This window comes from Mauremys reevesii, linkage group 16 (genome assembly GCF_016161935.1).
Source record: "Mauremys reevesii isolate NIE-2019 linkage group 16, ASM1616193v1, whole genome shotgun sequence".
NCBI classification, from domain to species: Eukaryota; Metazoa; Chordata; order Testudines; family Geoemydidae; genus Mauremys; species Mauremys reevesii.
This window is the reverse complement of record NC_052638.1, coordinates 13,123,615-13,136,482: the sequence shown is the minus strand read 5'-3', so window position 1 is coordinate 13,136,482 and position 12,868 is coordinate 13,123,615. Positions and strand designations below refer to the sequence as shown.

The following is a 12,868-nucleotide window of genomic DNA, read 5'->3' as shown; positions in this document are numbered from 1 at the left end:
AATTCCGGTGTCTGCATTTTAAAAAGCATGTTGGAAAAACTGGAGAGAGTCCAGGAAAGAGCCACAAAATTATTTGAGGGCTGGAAAAAATGCCACAGTGAAATACTTAAAGAGCTCAAACTGTTTATCTTATCAAAAAGATTGAGAGGTTACTGATTACAGTGTATATGAAGCTTCATGGGAAGAAAACACTGAATACTAAGTGGTTCTTTAATCTAGTGGAGAAAGGCATAACAAGAACCACGTCTGGAAGCTGAAACCAGACAAATTCAAACTGAAAATAAGGCTCAAATGATTAAGTATTGGAACAAATTTCCAAGGGAAGTGATGAATTCTCCATCTCTTAATGCCCTTCTGAAAGATATACTTGAGTCAAACACAAGTTATCACGCTCAGTACAGAGGAAACTAGGTGAAATGTAATGGCCATAGCCCCTCTGAATCTATGGTGGACGTATAAGGAGCCATGAGTTTCCATCTTCCTTCCTGTTCTTACAGCCATTCCTCACCCTACCTTTACTCCAATGTACAAAAAATTAACAAAACCAAAAACATGTAAATTCTGAACCAATACTATGGTATGTTATATCCTCTTCCCCTTCCCAGAGTCAGTTCTGAGTCAGACTAAGCCTTCCAGGGACAGGGATTGTTTCATCTTTATTTGTAAGGCTCCAAGCACAAAAGGGCTCCCAAACCCAGTTAAAGCCTTTGAACTATATTGTAATATAAATGTTTACTAATAATCTAATGCAGCAGGGCACAGACTCATTGAGCCAAGAGTAGAAGCTCCTATGATATTTGTAGCAGGTTACAAGATGTAACAGAGAACACTAGCAAACTAAAAACATTACATGAATCAAATGTAGCCCAAGACTTGAGCTACAGAAGGTCCAATGTTGTTTACACTATCAGTGCAAAAAAGAGTCAGCTGAACAGAGAGAGAGCTGTTTCACTTCTCTAGTGCCTGAATCTGTGAGATGGTGAGGGCACTTAATTCCCATTGACTGTGACAGAAGTTTAGGGGATTCAGGCTCTTTACGATCTAGCCTGAATAATTGTGTCAGGGAGAAAGTCATTGTGGCTGATGATTCTTATGGGAAGATTTATTCATAAATTATCAAATTATTTGATAATTCACAATGAGAAACTATTCCTAATTGGTCAGAGTAGGTTCAAGAACCAGGACACAATATCAAACCTAGTGCAATTAACTAGAAAATGCAGGCACTGCTATTTCTCACAGAGCAGTGACTACGCAGAAGTTAATACTATAAGGAATATAAAACCCAATGGTATTAGTTTAAGAAATTGAGCTAATGCATTTCACAGGATTTGGAGTGGAAAGAACACAGCAAGGATAAAACTAAAGGGATTTCCCTTATTTGGCCAGATCACTATCAAAAACTACAAAGTATTATTTATATTTGGTTGTGACCCACAAAAATCGGATGATATAGCTAAAACATCAGGCAAATCCTCCATTTAGGAATATATTCTTACTAGATTATTTCACTATTTCAAAGCTGTTCATGAATGGTCATCCAATTTCCACATTATTCATTGGTTTCATGTTGGTGCCATTTGATTAGCTAGTCACACAAAGTTTTTCACACAGGTGTTTGAGAAATGGCTGGTCTTTACACTGATACCAATACCTTCATGCAGACAAGGGTATTTGTGCAGAAAGTCATTTGTTATTCTCCTATTTAGAAAGTTTCATTGACTGAATCAGGGACCTGAAATGGTGTGACTAGTCACACCATGACTTATAGCCTGCAGCAAATAAGGTAAAAATTTGGCATAAACTCAAAATTATTCATCCAATTCAGGGTAAAATTCAGATAACTCACAGTGAAAAGTCAGGCAGCTCTGATAGCTACTGTTCTAAATATTACATGAACCAGACCAGTGCTCTTATAACAGGAATTATGTATAAAAAAGGGTTAATGTGCATTATGTGGGAGTTTTTCACAAGAGCATAGTTAAGATTGTGTTACAGATTTCAGACTTTAATTTATGACTGTGTGTGGGGTCTGTGTGTCTTTTTTGGGTCAACAAAATTCACCGCTATGCAGTGTCTGCATTACTTCTGAGGTACCTCATCATCTGTGCATTATCTAGTAATTTATAGAAACAGGTAACTTTACTCACCAGTAACATGAATAGGAAAATGGACAGAAAATTGCAGTGGGTCCGTTGTAAGCAAAGCTCCCTCTTAAATGTAGCCAAGATAGTCACCATGGTAACTTTTCAGTGCAGAAGCCATTAAAGCACAGCGTGACCACTTATATCTGTTTCTTTTTGCCTTAAGTGGCATATTGTGGTATTGTCTGGAAAAACTGAATAAAAGGATTAGTTACATGGTAAAAGCCTGTCACTTATTTAGTGGAGTTAGTACAGAATTTTATGTTTCAAAGACAGACAGTTGCCAGGATATGTCCTGTTGCAAAAAAGGGAAGTTTTAACAGAGGAATGGGATAGCGGACGCTCTTCGGTACCATATATTAATGTTAGTACTATGGGCTAACTCAGTATATGCACTTAGTTTCATGATTTCCAAATTAATCCAGGAATGGGAGCCCAGAACACAAGCAGGAAAGGTTTTTTGGCTCACGCTTTAATTATGTGAATAGCAAAAAATACACCTGACAAATTACCACAAAAACTTGTAACCTTTTGCCATAGCTGTCTCAACTAAAGCAAATGTTATGGACCTGCTGTGGCTTTCATCGCTGCTTAAGCTATCTGAAAAAGTCCTGCTCTGGAGTCAATACTGAGGCCTGGTCTACACTTATTTAAAATTTATTTACAAAAGTTTTAAAAATTTTTCGAGGCTTAATGGCTCGATTTTTAAACTCTTTCTGTACTTTTCCTTATCTTAAATGCTAAGTGAGGTAGTAACATTAACATATATATTTACATTTAGGTTAATTTTAGTGATTACCGTATCTGATCTCCACGCTATCACAGTGACAGTGCACCAGTGACCGCTCCTGGAGCTATCCCCCAGGAAAGGGATGGGTAAACAGGAAAAAAAGCGTGGAAGCCCAGGAAGAGCCCTGTTTTTTGAAAGCCCTCCGATCTTTTGAATATCAGCGCATGCCAAAGAAATCAAAAAAAATCAAAAAAAATGCCGCATGGACCATGCATGATGGATGAAATCAGGCAGGGCAGGCATCCGTCATATCTCCGCTACAGAGCAAGAAATCAGAAAAATTTTTAAAAATTAAAAGACTCAGCGCCAGGCAGGACTCAAAGCACTGCAGCAAGCAGCGTGACAAGAAACCAAAAAAATCAAAGAATCAAATGGATGGAGGGACTGAAGGGATCCTAAGAATCCTTTCTATCCGCCTTCTTGGCTCAGCTTTCTCTTGAGCTCACTCAAGCTCAAAACAGGTCAGCAGTGTCACAGTTGGCAGGCAGGGGCACCAAACCCCACCCACCCCACCCACCCCCCAAGCGAAAGAAATCCTCACACTCTTCTTCCCCCTTTACATGTCACCCTATCTTGAATGCTGAATGCTGCAGCACACGATGCTGCAGCACAACACAACACCCAGCCGTGCCCCGCCATGGCCATGTACAATATGATTCCCATCATCTCATCTCATCAGCCTCAGCTGATGCCTCATATCCATCATCAATCTCATCTCATCATCAATCTCAATCAGATCTCATCATCAGCCTCAGCTGATGTTGTCAAAGGACTGGTAACTACCCTTTTTTTCAGCCTATGGTGGAATGATTTTATGTATGGATGGATCATCATCAAGCTGGGGTAAGGATCTCTCATCAGCCCCACAGGCCCCCCCTAAAGAAGCCCCCACCCTTCCAGTTGCCCACAGGGATTGTTGGCTTCTCTCTGCACTGCTCCTGCTGTCCTGTCTCTCTGGACTATCATAGCTGGACTATCTCTTCCTCCACTCATTTCACTCCACAAGTCAGTGTGTCTTATGTCCTGCATTCTTTTTTCTTTCACACACATGGGGGGGACAATCAGAGGGGCCAAGGAAGCCTGGGAAGAAAGGGAGAAACAGGTGGAAGGGTGTCACACAAGGGGGTTGTTAACAGACACCCCTGTGAATAGCATTCAGATCATAATCTCAGAGCTAGCTCTCAGAGAGCTCAGCTGTGCTCTCTGGTTCTTCTAACACTTGGTTCTCTTAGGCAGCTATGATATTATATTTTTTCTATTTTTAAATATTCTATTTGAAAAGGAGGATTAGGAATTTTTTCATCTTTGATTTTTGCCCTGGCTGATCGGCCAGGCCAGGGGCATTTAGCAACAAAAACAAAAAAAGAAAAGATGGAAACAAATGGCAATAAAATCTAACTGGCTTTGGCTTGCTGGCTGCAGGCCAGGCAGCACAGCAGAAAACAACACAAAGGTAGCCAGGACCATGATCTCAGTTCCAATTCCCAGGATATGGAATGGTGGTGGGTTATGCTGGTAACCATCTCTGCTGTCTCTGCAAGCAAAAAAATGCAAAGCTGAAGTAGCGCTCTGTGTGGCGCTGCCTGTAATCTCATCTACATACGGGTAGTGAGCACAAAACGCAAAACAAGCTCCATGATGCATGCCATGGCATCATCTGCCAGGCAAATCAGGAAAAGGCACGAAATGCTTGTCTGCCGTTGCTTTTCCCAGACGAAGGAGTGACTGAGTGACATTTAGAACCACCCACGACAATGATTTTTTTGCCCCATCAGGCACTGGGATCTCAACGGAAGTTCCGGGGGGGGGGGGCGGGGGGGGGACTATGGGATAGGGGAATAGCTGGCCACAGCAACGCTCTCCAGAAGAAACGCGGCGGACGGACCCATGGACGCACACCACCGATTTAATGTGCTTAGTATGGCCGCGCTCCATCCGATTTTATAAATTCTGTTTTACAAAACCGGTTTATGCAAATTCGGAATAATCCCGTAGTATAGACGTAGCCTGACTAAGCCTGATCCTCTACTTCAAGCACAAGTGCACCTGCACTGACCAAAGTGCAACATTCAGGACAGGCCACACCAGGAAGCTGGTGCAGAAGTCAGAATTACAAGCAAAGGGAAAAATCTCAGCACTTTAAGTGAAACTTTAATAGCATCACTACTTCTGTTTATCTGGGCATCTATGCTGCTCACACCAGCACAGTACCTGGGCATCTAACAAAAGGATTATCACATCTCCAGTCTTAAGTTTGCCTCCAACTTCCACAACACAACACAGCTCCTGAAAAAGCTAACCAAACATTTGCTTCTATCTTGTGCTGAATCAAATCAATAATAAAATAATAACAATAAATAATAATACCTAACTAATTGATATATATATTTACAAATATTTTAGATGCAAGGTATGTGTGTGTAGTCCGTCAGTTCGACAATGACGTTTTCATGCTCTCTCTTTTTGTAGATTCTGAAGTGACTGAAATCCAAAACGTGACACACATGCTCGTGAGCAGATTGGGCAGACAAGGTCACTGGTGAGCATCTTGGTAGCTATAGCAGTAATATGACGCTTTTCCCTTGCAGCTAACAATCGATTATTTGTGTCCTCTTCAAAGGCTTGGAAAGCTCTGAGTGTTGCATGTTGCCATGCTGATCTATTTAATGCAGCCTTCTCAAGATCATCTGGTTTTAGTGCACCAAAGTGTATGCTGTTCTTGAGGCTGTCCTTGGAGCGCTTTCTGGGGTGTCCCTTCTTCTGGTGTCCTTGCGCCAATTTGCCATAGAAAATTTTCTAGGGAGTCGATAGTCAGGCATCCTAATGATGTGTCCAACCCAGCATAGTTGGGCTTTTATCAGCATGGCCTCAATGCTTATGGCATTTGACTTTTGGAGAATGTCCAAGTTGGTAATTTTGTCCTGCCAGTGTATCCCCATAATGGCATGCAGAGACCGCATATGGAAGGTCTCTAGCTATTTGATATGCCATTTGTCCAGGTCCAGGTCTCAGAGCTGTAGAGGAGAGATGTGAGCACAAAAGCATGATAAAGTTTTATTTTTGTTGAGAGGGTTATGTTGTGGGATTTCAGGATTTTGTTAGGTAGCTTTCCTAATGATGAGAAGCTTTCTATATCCTGTTTGCGATCTCTTTGTCAAGAGATCCATCATTGGAGATGTTGCTGCCGAGATAAGCAAGTTGACAGTTTTACCTTAGCTGGATTCCACTAATGGATATGCTAGGGGATATGGCACGGAGCGGTGAAGATGATTGGTGCAACACCACAGTTTTCTCCAGGCTGATTGTGAAGCTAGACAATTTTGATCTTTCAGTGAAGTGATATATGATGCACTGGAGATCTCTCTCTGTGTGCTAGGAGGGCACAATCATCCGCAAAGACTGCTTCTTGTATTAGTAGTTCTGTTACTTTTGTTTTTGCTTTAAGCCTTTTAAGATTGAAGACTGAGCTATTGTGTCTGTACCTGATGTATATGCCTCTGTTGAGCCCATTTCTTGCATGGTTGAGAACTTGGGTGAAGAAGAGGTTGAACAGTACAGGGGCAAGGACACAGCCTTGTTTGATTCCATTTGAAATGGGAAAAGAGTCAGTGAGAGCTCCATTAAAAAGTACCTTACCTTGTATCCTCTCAAGAAATAAATGAATGATCTTTATCAGTTTTGGTGGGCAACCAAGTTTGCTGAGGATCATCTATAATCCTTCTCTACTGACTGTATAAAATGATTTTGTCAGATCAATGAAAACACTGAACAGATTCATGTTTTGTTAAATACATTTTTCTTGTATTTCATGTCTATGGTGCTATGACCAGGTCTGAATCTGCACAGAGTCTCAGGTACATTGGCTTCTGAGACAGATGAAATCAGTCGGTTCAAGAGGACACGAGAAAAGATTTTTCCAGAGACAGATAGGAGAGATAGCCCAGGGTATTATCACAAACCATTTAGCTGCTTTTATTTTTAAATAAAGGAATAATTGTGGCATCTTTGAAGTCCTGTGGCATTTCTTTGTTGTTCCAGATGTCAGTAAGGATCTTCTGGAGTATTGTTATCACCTTTGGACCTGCAGATTTATATATTTCTGCCAGGATTCCATCTCTGCCCAAGGGCTTTCCTGAGCTCATCAAACTGATTGCCTTTTCTATTTCTTCAGGTGAGGGTGATGAGTCAAGGAGTCGCTGAATAGGCTTTTGAGGTATCTGATTAATAGCACTTGTTTCAATTGAGGATGGTCTGTTCAGCAGTTGGCTGAAATGTTCAACCCATCTCTGTTCCATGCCATGTTTGTCTTTGATGACTGTCCTGCCAGCAGCCAACATGAGCAAACCTGTGCCCTTTGAAAGTCCATCAACTAGCTTCAAGGAATCAAAGAACTTCTTTGTTTCATTTGTTTCTGCATACATTTGAGTGTCTCTTGCCGCCTTTTCCCACCATTAATCTTGTATCAAGCATAGTTGTCTTTGTGCCTTGCTTTGCAGGTGTTTAAATCTGTTCCTCTTTGAGGTGGACTGAACATAATTTTGCCAGATTTTTTAATTTCAAGCCAAATTTTGGAAAGCCAATTTTTTTAATTTCAAGAGTACTGCAATTTCCTCATCATTTTCTCAAACCGGTCATGGTGAGCCCTTTTCTTCCATCCAAGGACTTCAGTTGCAGGTTTTTGTAATGTCTCTCTGAATTCCTCCCATGAGACAGGGTTAGCACCAAGGTTGGTTTCTAGTGCACGTTGTAGCTTGTCTTAATACGATGCATGGTTTAGTTTAACAATATCAGGGGGTGTCTTGATTGTTCTGGGGTGTTTCGGGTATGTGGGTACAATGTGTAGATTCAGTATTGACCTAATCATTTTATGAGCCATCCAATATTCTGCACCACGCATGGCTCTGGTGATCCTGACATCCTTTATGTCACATTGTCGGACAATGATGTAATCTATTAGATGCCATTGTTTGAATCTGGGGGTGCATCCGTGTAATTTTATATTTGTCTGCCTGTCTGAAAATGGTGTTTGTAATTGTCAGACTATGTTCTGCCACACTTGCTTAGGAGTAGCAAGTTCATTTTTCCCCTACCATTTTTCCCAATGACACCTTGCCAGTTGCTGTTACCTTTAACTACTCTTGACCTATGAGGGAAGATTGAAAAATGTGGGTTTGTTTAGTCTGGAGAAGAGAAGACTGAGAGGGGACATGATAACAGTTTTCAAGTACATAAAAAGTTGTTACAAGGAGAAAGGGAAAAATTGTTGTTCTTAACCACTGAGGAAAGGACAAGAAGCAATGGGTTTAAAATTGCAGCAGGGAGGCTTAGGTTGGATATCAGGAAAAACTTCCTGTCAGGGTGGTTAAGCACTGGAATAAATTGCCTAGGGAGGTTGTGGAATCCCCATCACTGGAGATTTTTAAGAGCAGGTTAGACCAAGGGTGGGCAAGCTTTTTGGCCTGAGGGCCACATCTGGAAGGGGAAATTGTATGCAGGGCCATGCATGTAGGGCTGGCGCAGGGGGTTGGGGTGCAGAAGGGAGTGTGGGAGGGGGTGTGGGTGCAGGATGGGGCTCAGGGCAGGGGGTTGGGGTGCAGGAGGGGGTGCAGCGGGGGCTCAAGTCAGGAGGTTAGGGGGCTCAAGGCAGGGGGTTGGGGTGTGCGCTCCAGCCCGGAGCTGCTCACCTCGAGCGGCTCTAGGATGGCAGCAGCATGCAGCGGAGCTAAGGCAGGCTCCCTTCCTTCCCTGGCCCAATGCCACTCCTGGAAGTGGTCAGCATGTCCAGCAGTGGCTCCTGGCTCCTGAGGGCAGGCAGTTCCACCACACGCTGCCCTCGCCTGTGGGTACCACCCCCGAAGCTCCCATTGGCTGTGGTTCCCCGTTCCTGGCCAATGGGAACTGCAGGGGGTGGTGCCTGCAGGCAAGGGCAGCGCACAGAACCCTCTGCCCGCCCCCTTCCCCAAGGACATGGTGCTGACCGCTTCCAGGAGTGGTGCGGGGCCAGGAAAGGCAGGGACCCTGCCTTAGCCACGCTGCACCACGGGGCTGGAATCCCACGGGCTGGATTGAAAGCCCTGATGAGCCGGATCCAGCTCACGGGCCATAGTTTGCTCTCCCCTGGATTAGACAAACACCTGGCAGGGGTGGCCTAGATAATACTTAGTCCTGCCATGAGTGCAGGGGAATGGACAGATGGTCTCTCAAGGTCCCTTCCAGTCCTATGATTCTATGTGACCAGAATTTTGAACCAATTAGTGGTGAAATAGGGAATAGATTTTACAATAGGCTTAATCTCCTTGAAAAATGAGAAATTTATGCAAACAAGATTTGCATTTTGCCTTGACTAATTACTGATTTTCCCCTGAGAAAACAAAACCAATTTTACATGTTTTAAATTAGAAGTTTTAAATCAGAAGATTTAGTCTTTAAAATTAACTGCTTGTAGCTGATTGGGTACTTTAAGTAACCAGCTGTCAAATGGTGGAATTAATTAATTGTAGCAGAGAGTCACAGTCAACCACTTTAGCAGAATTTAGGGACTGACTAATTTCCATGATCAATTTGTGTTTATGCAAATAACAGTATATACATGACAATCATAGTTAAATCATGGTTCTAGGCAAAGTTCATCTTCATTAAGAGCTGGAGGCCCCCAGGGTCAATCAACAGGGTAGATCAGAACCTTCACACAGCTATGAATGATTCTTCTTGTAGAACTACAGAGAGGGAGGCACAGGCCTAAAAGGTTGTTCTGGACAGCCTGTCAGATCTGTAGGACAGTTACAGGACAGTTATGCAGTGTGCAGAGAGGAGATTGACATGATAAGGCCTCTTTATATGTATAGTAAGAGGATTCACCAATGCAGGAAGACAGAAGAGCAAAGAGTAATAATTGTGCAAAGAAGTAGCTGAGAAATGAGAGTTCAGGTCAGATCTCATTGAAAAGATTAATCCCCCCCCACAAAAAGTTTTCGTTCTTAGGCACATATAAAAATTTGTATAAAATAGTTACTCAGAACTTACATTTCTCCTACCTCATTCAAGTTTAACTTACTGGCTCATGACTTGTTATTGGTATGAAAACCGAACACCTGACATCGCAACTGCTACACACTGGTAGTCCTACTCACATGAGAGCCCCCCTGAACTGAATCACAGTACTAATGAATATGATTTACAACAGTGGTCCCCAACCTTTTTGTCTGGCGGGCGCCAGACAAAGGACTGTGGCAGCAGTCAAACATCCGCTGAAATGCCGCTGAAATCTGGTAGCATTTTGGCGGATGCTCGACCGCCGGCCAGGACGCGGGCGCATTTAGGTGCCCGCAGGCACCACGTTGGAGACCCCTGATTTACAGGATCTACAAGCTTAGGGCCAAAACTTACATTTGGCTCCTGCTTTAGGTTCGGATTCTGCAATGCCTTCACTGCAGCAGTACCTGCATGAGCTAATGGGAGTGCTCAGAAAGGGCCTGCTAGATTGGGCACTTAAAACATGCATTCAACTGAAAAGATGGGCTTTTTACAGAGCGCTGTAATTAGTCACTTCCAAGTTTGGAAGTCTAATGAGATTTATTTATACAGGAATTGAGGGAAGACTATTTGCTTCAGTTAATGCATCAATAAATCCCAGGCATAATTTAATGTGTTCAGGCAATGACTGTCTTGCTAATTTGATGGCACTGATAGCTCTCATTTCCCCACAGCCTGGTGTTTAATTCTCAGTGACCTTACTTAGCACTGAGCTAGCTCAGTGACTGAATGGTGACACATTACTGTCTTTTCTAGTTAAGCTGAATGGCTCATAAAAGGCTGTCTCTCAGTTCTGAATAACACTGGCTGTTCTTTCATCAAACAATCAATATGAAACAGCTGAAAACACTTGGAATTAAGCAAGAGTAGGGACATGATTTTACAAGTGAAATGAAAATATTTGACTAAAAATCAATATCTAATTGTGGCCACTGTTGTTCAGTTAACGTTACATTTTTAGCAAAAAACATTACGAAGATAGAAAGTATTTTTCAATGAAGTCCAGTTGACACTTTGAAGCCAGTTTTACACTTTTTGAAGTAACTAGTGTTTTTTAAAAACCTGTATGTTATCAAGCATTCAGGCAAATGGTCCTTCTGGTTCTCCACTATCACATAATCCCTTATAACTCGCCAGGCCCACAGCTCCCAACGACGAGCCTTTATTAATTATTATTATTTCTATATCCTTCTCATACCAATGTTGACACAAAGGGCAGACACTACTCTTCCATAATTAGAGTTCTTATGATAATTACTTTTAGCACTTGCCACTTCTAAACTAGTTCCTTGTTTCTTAAGTTCAGACTGATTTGATATTTGTATAGCTGTGCATAGAGTTAAGGCTGTATTCTATTGTAGTTGCTGTGAAAGGTTCTTGTCTACAAGACCCATAATTAGCCTAAGATATTTTCATGATTTGAACTCCCAAAACTGCAGTTATTGACAATACAGTATATGTAATGCTCTTATTAAAAAATTCAACAATTTTCTCTTGTTTTCTGAATTCTCTGGTGAAAACATGTTCTTTCATTAACCACATTTCTCTGAGGTATAAAGTATGCATCAAACATTGCCAAAATCCTTTCACAGGCATTTTTGTGACTGTCTTCAGTAAAGTCAAAGGATTTAAAGATATACTCTGCCTGCTTCCCCATAGCATAAATTAAAGATGATGCCTGAATATCTCCAGTATCCTTGTGGAGTTTAGTAGCAATGTGAAATCTTGTAAAATATTGCTTCCATTCTGTCCACTCTGATGGTGTCTCAAAACTGAAGTTATTTGGAGCATTGAAGAGTGGAACGTTGATTAGATTGATCCTGCAACTTTTGGTCCTTTGTTCCATCTGTTTACAACCTTTGCTGCTGCTTTCCTTCTGGTTTTATTCTCCTCTGGCACTAGTTTTACTTTAGACACCATGTCATGTACACACTGTACATGGTAAGTTGCAGGGCTGCTACAGAGCTTCATTATCAGAGAGCTACACCAGGATAACCAGGGGAGGCTGAGGGGATGGTTACTGGGCAGGGGCTACATACTAGGGTTGCCAGAGGCTGGCATTAGCCCCATCAGCCCATGTCCTGTTAGGCCAGCTGTGCTCTCTGGGGCAATGCAGATCACAACACCCAGCATCACAGGTGGTGCTAGCCCACTGGGGCCCCTATGCAAGAATATTATCGGGACCCCTCTGACCTTTACACACACCCTAATACAATAACTGTATTATTTCCACAAACCAAAAAATATGCTAATACACCTGTTAAAATATCCACATTAAATAAGACAATAGTATTTTGGGGATAATACTATATCGGGGGCTCCTTGATCAGGTTGGGTCCCTAAGCAATTGTTTAGTCTGCTTATGTCTGGCACCAGCACTGCCCAGGATGAAGGATGTGAGCTAGGGGCAAAGTGTTCTCAGTCGAGTGGATGGGCTGTAGATTCAACTTGCAGAGGAGATGAGAAGAATCCAGAGCCTGATCAGCTTTAGGAATCTTGCAAAGCCATCCTGTCTGAGAAAGCCTTTCCACCATAAGTGACACTCACAATATGAACAGCCCTTTTACTCCCCCACTCCCAAAACCCCCCAAAATCCTAAAAACCTACCTCAAGGAGAGTTCTGACTCCATAAGGAGAGAAGTGCTGGAGCCTCAGTGAAGGAACTGGGGAACTAGCTATTGAGGCTGATTTTACATGGGAGACACCCAGATACTATGATGATGGTCAGCAAGATAAACCCTTAGATAGAGATAAATAGATTAGCTCTGTCCTGTCAACCCCATTCAGCTCCCCAGCAGCCCCAGCTCTCCCAGCACCCCCACCCTCCTGGGCTGGGCACTAAGTCTCAGCAGGTGCTACAGCAGCCTGTGGTGGCTGCCAGGATACACTACAGCTGGTACCC

The 12,868-nt window shown here is 42.5% G+C and overlaps 2 protein-coding genes across 7 annotated transcripts in view; one reads left to right on the top strand and one right to left on the bottom strand.

The window, feature by feature from the left end:
- Positions 1–12,868, top strand: part of LOC120384299 (galanin receptor type 1-like) — a 68,924-nt gene that overhangs the window by 1,231 nt on the left and 54,825 nt on the right. For 3 of the 4 annotated variants that reach the window (XR_005588741.1, XR_005588742.1, XR_005588743.1), the window contains exon 2: positions 5,404–5,473. The gene's annotated coding sequence lies outside the window, so the exon portion shown is untranslated. Of the gene's footprint in view, positions 1–5,403; positions 5,474–6,764; positions 6,903–12,868 lie in introns of those variants that run through there. The other variant, XR_005588740.1, reaches the window with a different exon arrangement.
- Positions 1–12,868, bottom strand: part of LOC120384298 (dipeptidase 2-like) — a 100,578-nt gene that overhangs the window by 84,557 nt on the left and 3,153 nt on the right. The gene's annotated exons all lie outside the window — the stretch shown is intronic.